Below are 8,192 nucleotides of genomic sequence, written 5' to 3' on the forward strand. Positions count from 1 at the left end.
TTTGGCATGTCCAAAAGCTGGGGGGGCCAAGGAGATGCAAACAAGCACCCTTGGTTTTTTGGTTTTCTAAAGGCCCGATATACAGTAGTCGCAGCAAAGTTCTTTTTCGTTTTTTGTTTAGGGGTAAAACGAAGTTCGAAATACATGACCAGCGATATACTGTTATCGAACATCTGACGCTGCCCATACTACTGAGGGTTTAGATGTAATAAAGATAAAATGTAAATATGTGCTGCGTGCTTTTCATCTCAATAAAATAAACACACAACAAAATTGAGAAAACAGGAAGCATTTTAATTAAACATAAGAAAAGCATCTGATAGCGATGTGGATGTTTGCACAAGCTCCATGGCGCTGCAGTAAAGGCACGTCACATTTATTTATATATCACTTTACAACAAATAGCTTTAAATCAAGGCGCTTTTCCGTATTCAACATGAAAAACAGTGTCACTGTCTCGTTTCATCAGAAGTACAACTTCATTTTCTACTATAAAGCAGCTCTCTAGTGTGTTCATGTTTTTACTCACGGACGTCTGACCTCATCCGACTGAACAGGCCAAATGAACCAGAAAAGATTTTCATGTGTAAGAAGGCGGGCCTCCGATCACACCTACCTATTATGTAACCGGCCGGAACAAACTTTTCCATTAAGTTCACTTTGGCAAGCTTTTTCGAACTCCTAAAATGAACTCCGAACGAACTTCATTTTGGCCTGATTCTGTTAGAAATTACACATCAGTTCGTTCTTCGATTTTGCTTGAAGTATACCTGGGCCTTAAAGCGTGGACCGAGGATTCGAGCAAGAGAAGGTGTGATATATAGGGGCGGCCATGTGGAATTATTTTTACCCTAAAATTAAAGTGGCCAAGCAGAGATAGGAGCTCGCATTTAGAACAATTTGGGCTGTTTGACACAACCAGAATTATTCTGGTGTTCGTTCTTAACCTGTTTTCATCTCCCAAATCTTGATCTGACTTGTCTGATGCTTTTAGGCCCGGTTTCACAGACATGGCTTAAGCCTAGTCCCAGACTAGACTGCCCACTTGAGCTGTCTTAACTCAAAGCGACTTGCACAGATATATATTAAAATAGTCAAAGATTTAGCCTGTTCTGGATTAAACAAAGCCGATTGCAAGAGGAAGGATTATAGCTAGTCTATGACTAAATTGAATCTTAAATTAATCCTTCAAAGAGGCAGGTTTAACTCCTGCTTAGTACTGTTTGTGAGGGAGCATGGAATATTTGGAATATCTAAATGAAAACCAACATGCACAACAGAGGCCAGCCAGAGTACTTGTGGATAGGAGTGATCCATTACATTACTTTGATGACACAGCTTTTCAAGACCGCTTTCGTATGTCCAAGGAAAATGCAGTTGAGATAATATCTTTGCTTGAGCCTAGACTTTCCTGTCTGTCTCTGAGAGGAAGGCCTTTACCCATTTCTCTCCAAGTTCTGCTCACACTGAGGTTTTTTGCATCCGGGACCTTTCACCGTCAAACTGGTGATTTGTGTGGTGCCAGTGAAGCAACTGTGTGTAGAATAGTTCACAAAGTCAGCAGAGCCATTTGTGAACTGAGGAGTCTTTACATAAAGTTTCCTGATGCTTGCTGACCAAGCCAAATATAAAGTGCAATTCTATGAATATGGGCACTTCCCAGGTGTCATTGGCTGTATAGATGGATGTCATGTTCCTGTCAAGTGTCCATCAACCACTGATGCTGAGGAGTACAGGAACCGTAAGAACTGGTTTTCTATCAACGTTCAGGGTGTATGCACACCTAATTTAGAGTTTTCAAACATTGTTGCGTGCTGGAAAGGTTCAACTCACGATTCAAGGATTTTTGTCAACTCTTCATTATGTGCTCAGTTTCAGAGTGGACAGTATAGTGGACTTCTACTTGGTGACAGTGGTTATGGTCAGAGTAACTTTTTATTTACTCCATACATAAATCCCACAACAGCTGAGCAGCAAAGATACAACAGAGCTCATATCCGAACAAGAGGCATGGTTGAACGCATGTTTGGAATATGGAAAAATCGATTCCAGTGTTTACGTAATACACTTCGCTTCAGGCCAAGGAGATGCTGCAAGGTCATCATTGCTACAGCGGTGCTGCACAACTACCTGAAGCAGCGCTGCTGTCCTGAACCTCCAATGGAAGACGACGATGAAGCAGATGTGCCCATGACTGAGGCAGCCAGTGACCAACGAGGACTTGCACACAGAGTTGCTTTCACATTGCAGCACTTCAGCTAGATGAGATGTATTTCAATATGGAATGTATTCATTATGCCTTATTTTGCCTTGATAATTTTTGTTCTGTAGAAAATTAAAATAGTGTGCAGCAAAATTAAAAAAAAATTACTAAACCAATACTGGTTGAAAATGTAGTTTGTGGTTGTTTAAATACACTCAGTCATGAATATCTAAATGACAAAAGGTTTATTTTTGTTTTTATTGTTTATACATCATATTGTTCACCATGGCTGGTAATCACAATTGCCTCCTTACTGTATCGTTTTTGGATCATACCTCTTTCTTCCAGCTTCATATCCAATTCAACCTGTAGAATTCTCATTTTCATTTCATGTTCTTCCTTCAGATATTTCATTTTTTCCTCATGAAATTCTCTGGCTAACTTTTCATGGATGGTCATCTTGCTTGTTCTCTGCTGAAAGGTGGTGGCAGCATCTTTTTTCAGGGATGCAGGAGCAGATGTGGAAGGCACACACTCACTGTGCTCTGGCTTTTCCAACCCGTTCAGATTCTTTTCTTCTGTGGGGAAAAACAGAGGCACAAATAAATTCACATGATCCTTACAATGAAAGAAGACTAAAAATTGACAGAGTGGAATATATGTACCAAAGGAAGAAATCAATTTCTTTCTAACATACCATTTGTGCTCAGATCTTCATCTGAACTGTTCAAGTGATCATCATCTGGTATACCATCCAGAGGTTGCTGTTGCTGTATTATTCCAGACAGCAAGTCACTCAATTCATCAGTTTTGTCTTTATTTGGTGGTCCACCACCAGTAGTAAATCGCTGTCTTCTGATCTCTGCATTCTGTCGTTTTAAAGCCAGTTTAAGGTTCTTCCACAGAGTCTATACAGGCAAAAATCATTCATTATAAATTGTCCCAAAAATATGAATATGAGAAATGAGCAATGATAATAATGAAGAAATCTCACCTGAAGTTGTTGTATTGTTCTTGTGGTTGCATTTTCATTTGCATTAAATTCATTGCAAATTGCATTCCAAGCACTCCTTTTCTTTTGCTCACTAGCAGTAGTGTGGATTTTACTTTCAATAACTGGATGGTTGGTCAAAATTTGTTTCAGTAGTGTTTTTTCATACTCACTGAAGTTTTTGGAACGAATTCTTTTTGCATCTGCCATTGCTTTGTGTCAAAATGTACACCGATAATAATGTTTTCTGGTCCATTCCAGGTTTTTATGAGCACCATCAGCCCAACGGCATGTGCTTATACTCAACTTAATCAGGCCTATCCCAGGTGTTTTCATTTAAGATTACTTAATTTACTCCAGGACTCTGTAGTCTCAGACTAACTAAGCTTATTTTAAGCCACGTTCATGAAAGGTACTTAACCCTTGTGTGGTGTTCATATTTTTGTTACTCAGCCAGTGTTCGTGGGTCTGGTGGACCCGCTGCATTTTTGGGTTTTTAATTCAACACAATCAAAAATGTTATGTTAAAATACTCAACAGATGTTTACTTCATCCCAATTACAAGCAATATAAACAGCATATATGGTCAATATTTTCTCTTTACCTTTGTTAGATCACATTTAAGAATTGCTACCTCGTGTGGGAATGGCAGGAGTAGAAGCACAAAACTCACTCTTGCACTCTTTCACACTTACACACAATCTCTCTCTCACACGCACGCACACACACACTCATGCAGACACATACACACACCCACAACACACACACACACAGACACACACAAAACACACACACACACACACACACACACACACACACACACACATACACACACAGCATAGTTAACCATGATTTACCATGATATACCACGTTCTAGTATTATTTACCAGGAGATAAACGACAATCTAGGATTATTTACTTTGATTTACCATGTTTCTAGCCTGATTTATCACATTACTAGCAATTATTTGAAGTGTCAGTGCAAATAAAGTGGTTAACACTGACAAAATATGATTGTGTTATAATAGTTATTGCTATATAAGTGATTTTTTTAGTGTGTATTCAAGTATGAATGCAAGCACATGTTGAAATATTTCATTAATAAGTAGAATGGCCAGCAGAGGGCAGTAGAAGACCACTTATTGGCTCACTTTCACTTTAAACCAGTTTTCTGCACTAAAGCAAACCAGTTTATCCATGTTAACTCAATGCATGCTTACACACACACACACACACACACACACACACACACACACACACACACACACACACAGCATAGTTAACCATGATTTACCATGATTTACCACATTACTAGCAATTATTTGAAGTGTCAGTGCAAATAAAGTGATTAACACTGACAAAATATGATTATGTTATAATAGTTATTGCTATATAAGTGATTTTTAGTGTGTATTCAAGTATAAATGCAAGCACATGTGGAAAAATTTAATTAAGTAGAATGGCCAGCAGAGGGCAGTAGAAGACCACTTATTGGCTCACTTTCACTTTAAACCTCATGATTTTGACCAGTTTTCTGCACTAAAGCAAACCAGTGTTTCCATGTTAACTCAATAATGCATACTTGCTACATATGCTACACACAATAATGCTACACACACACACACACACACACACACACACACACAAATGTTTCAGTGATATTGGTGTCACATTCACCTTCATCACATTCACCTTCTGTCTTCATCACATTCACCATCTGTCGTCATCACCTGCACCTGCTCCTCATCACCCTCCTCATCATCACCTGCTCCTCATCATCATAACCGTCATCTGTTGTCCTTGTCTTGATCTGTGTATTTAAGTTCCCCTCTCATCCATTATCATTGTCGGTTATTGTTTGTGCACTAGCACTCTGTTATGTTTGTTTTCATGTTGGAAAATAAAACCTTTGTTATATTTGTACCACACACACACACACACACACACACACACACACACACACACACCATCATTTATCATGATTTACCATGGCTGATACCAATACCAATATGAGAAAATGACTATTTTAAACAGCAGGGGGCAGTAAAATACCACTTATTGGCTTAACATGCCATTAATTCATATCATTTTCACCTTTTTAACTGTTATAGAGGCAAATTTTGTCCGATCTGTCTGAAAATTTTCATGCTTGTTCAGGGTGATATTTCACACGTTCTGACTTGTTTTTAAGAAGGTCTGAGCATTGATTAAAGAGATATAGGCTTTCGGGGACACTTGGTAAAGGCCAGATTTTGAAGTGAACCTATTATAGCTATCCAAATGAAGTAGTTCAACTTTTTCTGACAATTATTGATCTAGTGAGTCCAGAGAATTGTATTGCACTAGTTTTGAACATTATGATATGAAAATTATATGATCAGAGATGGAAAAGACCATTTACAGCCAATACAGGCAGTTTACCATAGGAAATATATGATTTTAAAGCTTTTTAACAGTTATAGCGCCACCTATCGTCCGATCTCCATAGAATTTTTCATGCTTGTTAATGATGTTATGTCACATATGCTGACCAATTTTTGTGAAGTTCTGAGTTTTTATTTAGGATTTATAGGCTTTTTAATGTATTTTGCCACGCCCATTTTATAAATTACCCTATTACAGCCATCCAAATGCAAAAGTTCAACTTTTTTTTGATAATTATTGATCTAGAGAGTCCAGAGAATTGTCCTAGACTGGTCTGGTTCCGATCGGGCGAAAAACCTAGGACTAGTTCGCAAAAGTAGGTTTTTAACATATTAATGAATGATTAATGAACAGTTTGATTGACAGCAATGGTTCTTGAGGCAAAGTTGTTCAGGATGAGGAGATCTATCAAATGATATGCATATTGTGTGGATATTTGTAACACCACGTGATTACAGAGCCGTAAAACTCGTTAGCGCCAACTAGTGGCCGATTTCTTTCAAAATTCTTACAGACCTTTAGGGCCATGAGCCGAACATGCCCATTGAGTTTCGTTCCGATCGGCCTCCGTTAACCTTGTCTAATAGGTGCTCAAACTTCGTTGGCCAATGGCGGCCATGTTTTTTGAGATACGCCAATGTCCTCATAGACATACATGGCACCTTGGAACAAGACACTGCATACCAATTTTTAAGTCAATCGGACTAACGGTCAGGTGGTTATAGCCTGTTTTATGTTTTTTTCATTTTATAGCGCCAACATGAGGCCAATCGTCGCGATTTTTTTACTGTGACCCCAGAGTAAGCTCATACACATGTGTACCAAGTTTGGTGAAGATACCTCATTTACATCGGGAGTTATAGCCATTTTAGTAATATAGGCCCCTCCCACAACGTACGTTTTGGCGCCCCTTAGCGACCGTGAATCGAAATTTCCACTTTTTTTCGATAATTATTGATATTCAGTCTCCAGAGAACATTTCTGCACTGGTTTGGTTCCAATCGGGCAAAAAACCAGGGACTAGTTCGCAAAAGTAGGTTTTTGACAAAATTCAAAATGGCGGAAAATCTATCATGGCGGAAATGAAATCGGAGATAAACGTTTTGTTCGTCAGGCGTCCAGCTTTCCAATGATATAAGACACTTGAGTCTACGACATACGGTCTAGGAGTTATGAGCAGTTTCGCGCTTTTGGTTGTTATAGCGCCACCTATGGGCCAATCGGGGTCATAATCTCTGAACCTTTCCTCGATTTTTGTACTACCATCTGTCAAAGTTTCAAAGTTCCAGCTCTTACGGTTTGGGCTGCACGATGCGTTTTACGGCGGAATAATAATAATTAAAGCTGCAAGCAGCATTTATCGGGGTTCAAGCAGTTAAGGCCTTTAAGGCATTTAAGCACAAAAGCATCAAAAGTTATTAAGATTTATTTAGCAAGCATGTAACCACTGACATAATAGATGGAAAAGACCATTTACAGCCAATACAGGCAATTTGCCATGGGATATATATGGTTTTAAAGCTTTTTAACAGTTATAGCGCCACCTATGCTCCGATCTCCATAGAATTGTTTACTGTGACCTCAAATTGAACCCATACACATGTGTACTGAGTTTGGTGAAGATATCTCATTTACTTCTTGAGTTATAGCCATTTGAGTAAAATAGGCTCCTCCCACAACGATTTGCCACATTCTAGAATTATTTAATATGATTCTAGCATGATTTACTATCATATACCATGTTCCAGAATGATTTATTAGGATTCTAGCATGATTTACCTTGATACACCTCATTTCAGTATTATTTACTATGATTTACAATGTTTCTAGCATGATTAACCACATTACTAGCAAATATGTGAAGTGTCAGTGCAAATGAGGTGATGAACACTGACAAAATATTATTGTGTTATAATAGTTAGTTATATACGTGATTTTTAGTGTGTGTCCAAGTATGAATGCAAAAGCACATGTAAAATATTTCATTATTAAGTAGAATGGCCAGCAGAGGGCAGTAGAAGACCACTTATTGGCTCACTTTCACTTTAAACCAGTTTTCTGCACTAAAGCAAACCAGTTTTTCCATGTTAACTCAATGCATGCTTACACACACACACACACACACACACACACACACACACACACACACACACACACACAAACACACACACACACACACACACACACACACACACACACACACACACACACAAACACACACACACACACACACACATACACACACAGCATAGTTAACCGTGATTTACCATGATATACCACGTTCTAGTATTATTTACCAGGAGATAAACGACAATCTAGTATTATTTACTTTGATTTACCATGTTTCTAGCCTGATTTATCACATTACTAGCAATTATTTGAAGTGTCAGTGCAAATAAAGTGATTAACACTGACAAAATATGATTGTGTTATAATAGTTATTGCTATATAAGTGATTTTTTTTGTGTGTATTCAAGTATGAATGCAAGCACATGTTGAAATATTTCATTAATAAGTAGAATGGCCAGCAGAGGGCAGTAGAAGACCACTTATTGGCTCACTTTCACTTTAAAC

The 8,192-nt window shown here is 38.3% G+C and overlaps 1 pseudogene across 1 annotated transcript; it reads left to right on the forward strand.

Moving 5' to 3' along the window:
• The first annotated feature begins 1,235 nt into the window (after positions 1–1,235).
• On the forward strand, positions 1,236–2,262 carry LOC308686218 (putative nuclease HARBI1; annotated as a pseudogene). Its single transcript has one exon. The product of its transcript is annotated as a putative nuclease HARBI1 (transcript).
• Positions 2,263–8,192: the final 5,930 nt, after the last annotated feature.

Source organism: Scardinius erythrophthalmus (genome assembly GCF_964197995.2).
Source record: "Scardinius erythrophthalmus genome assembly, contig: HAP1_SCAFFOLD_46, whole genome shotgun sequence".
In the NCBI taxonomy this organism is placed as follows: domain Eukaryota; kingdom Metazoa; phylum Chordata; class Actinopteri; order Cypriniformes; family Leuciscidae; genus Scardinius; species Scardinius erythrophthalmus.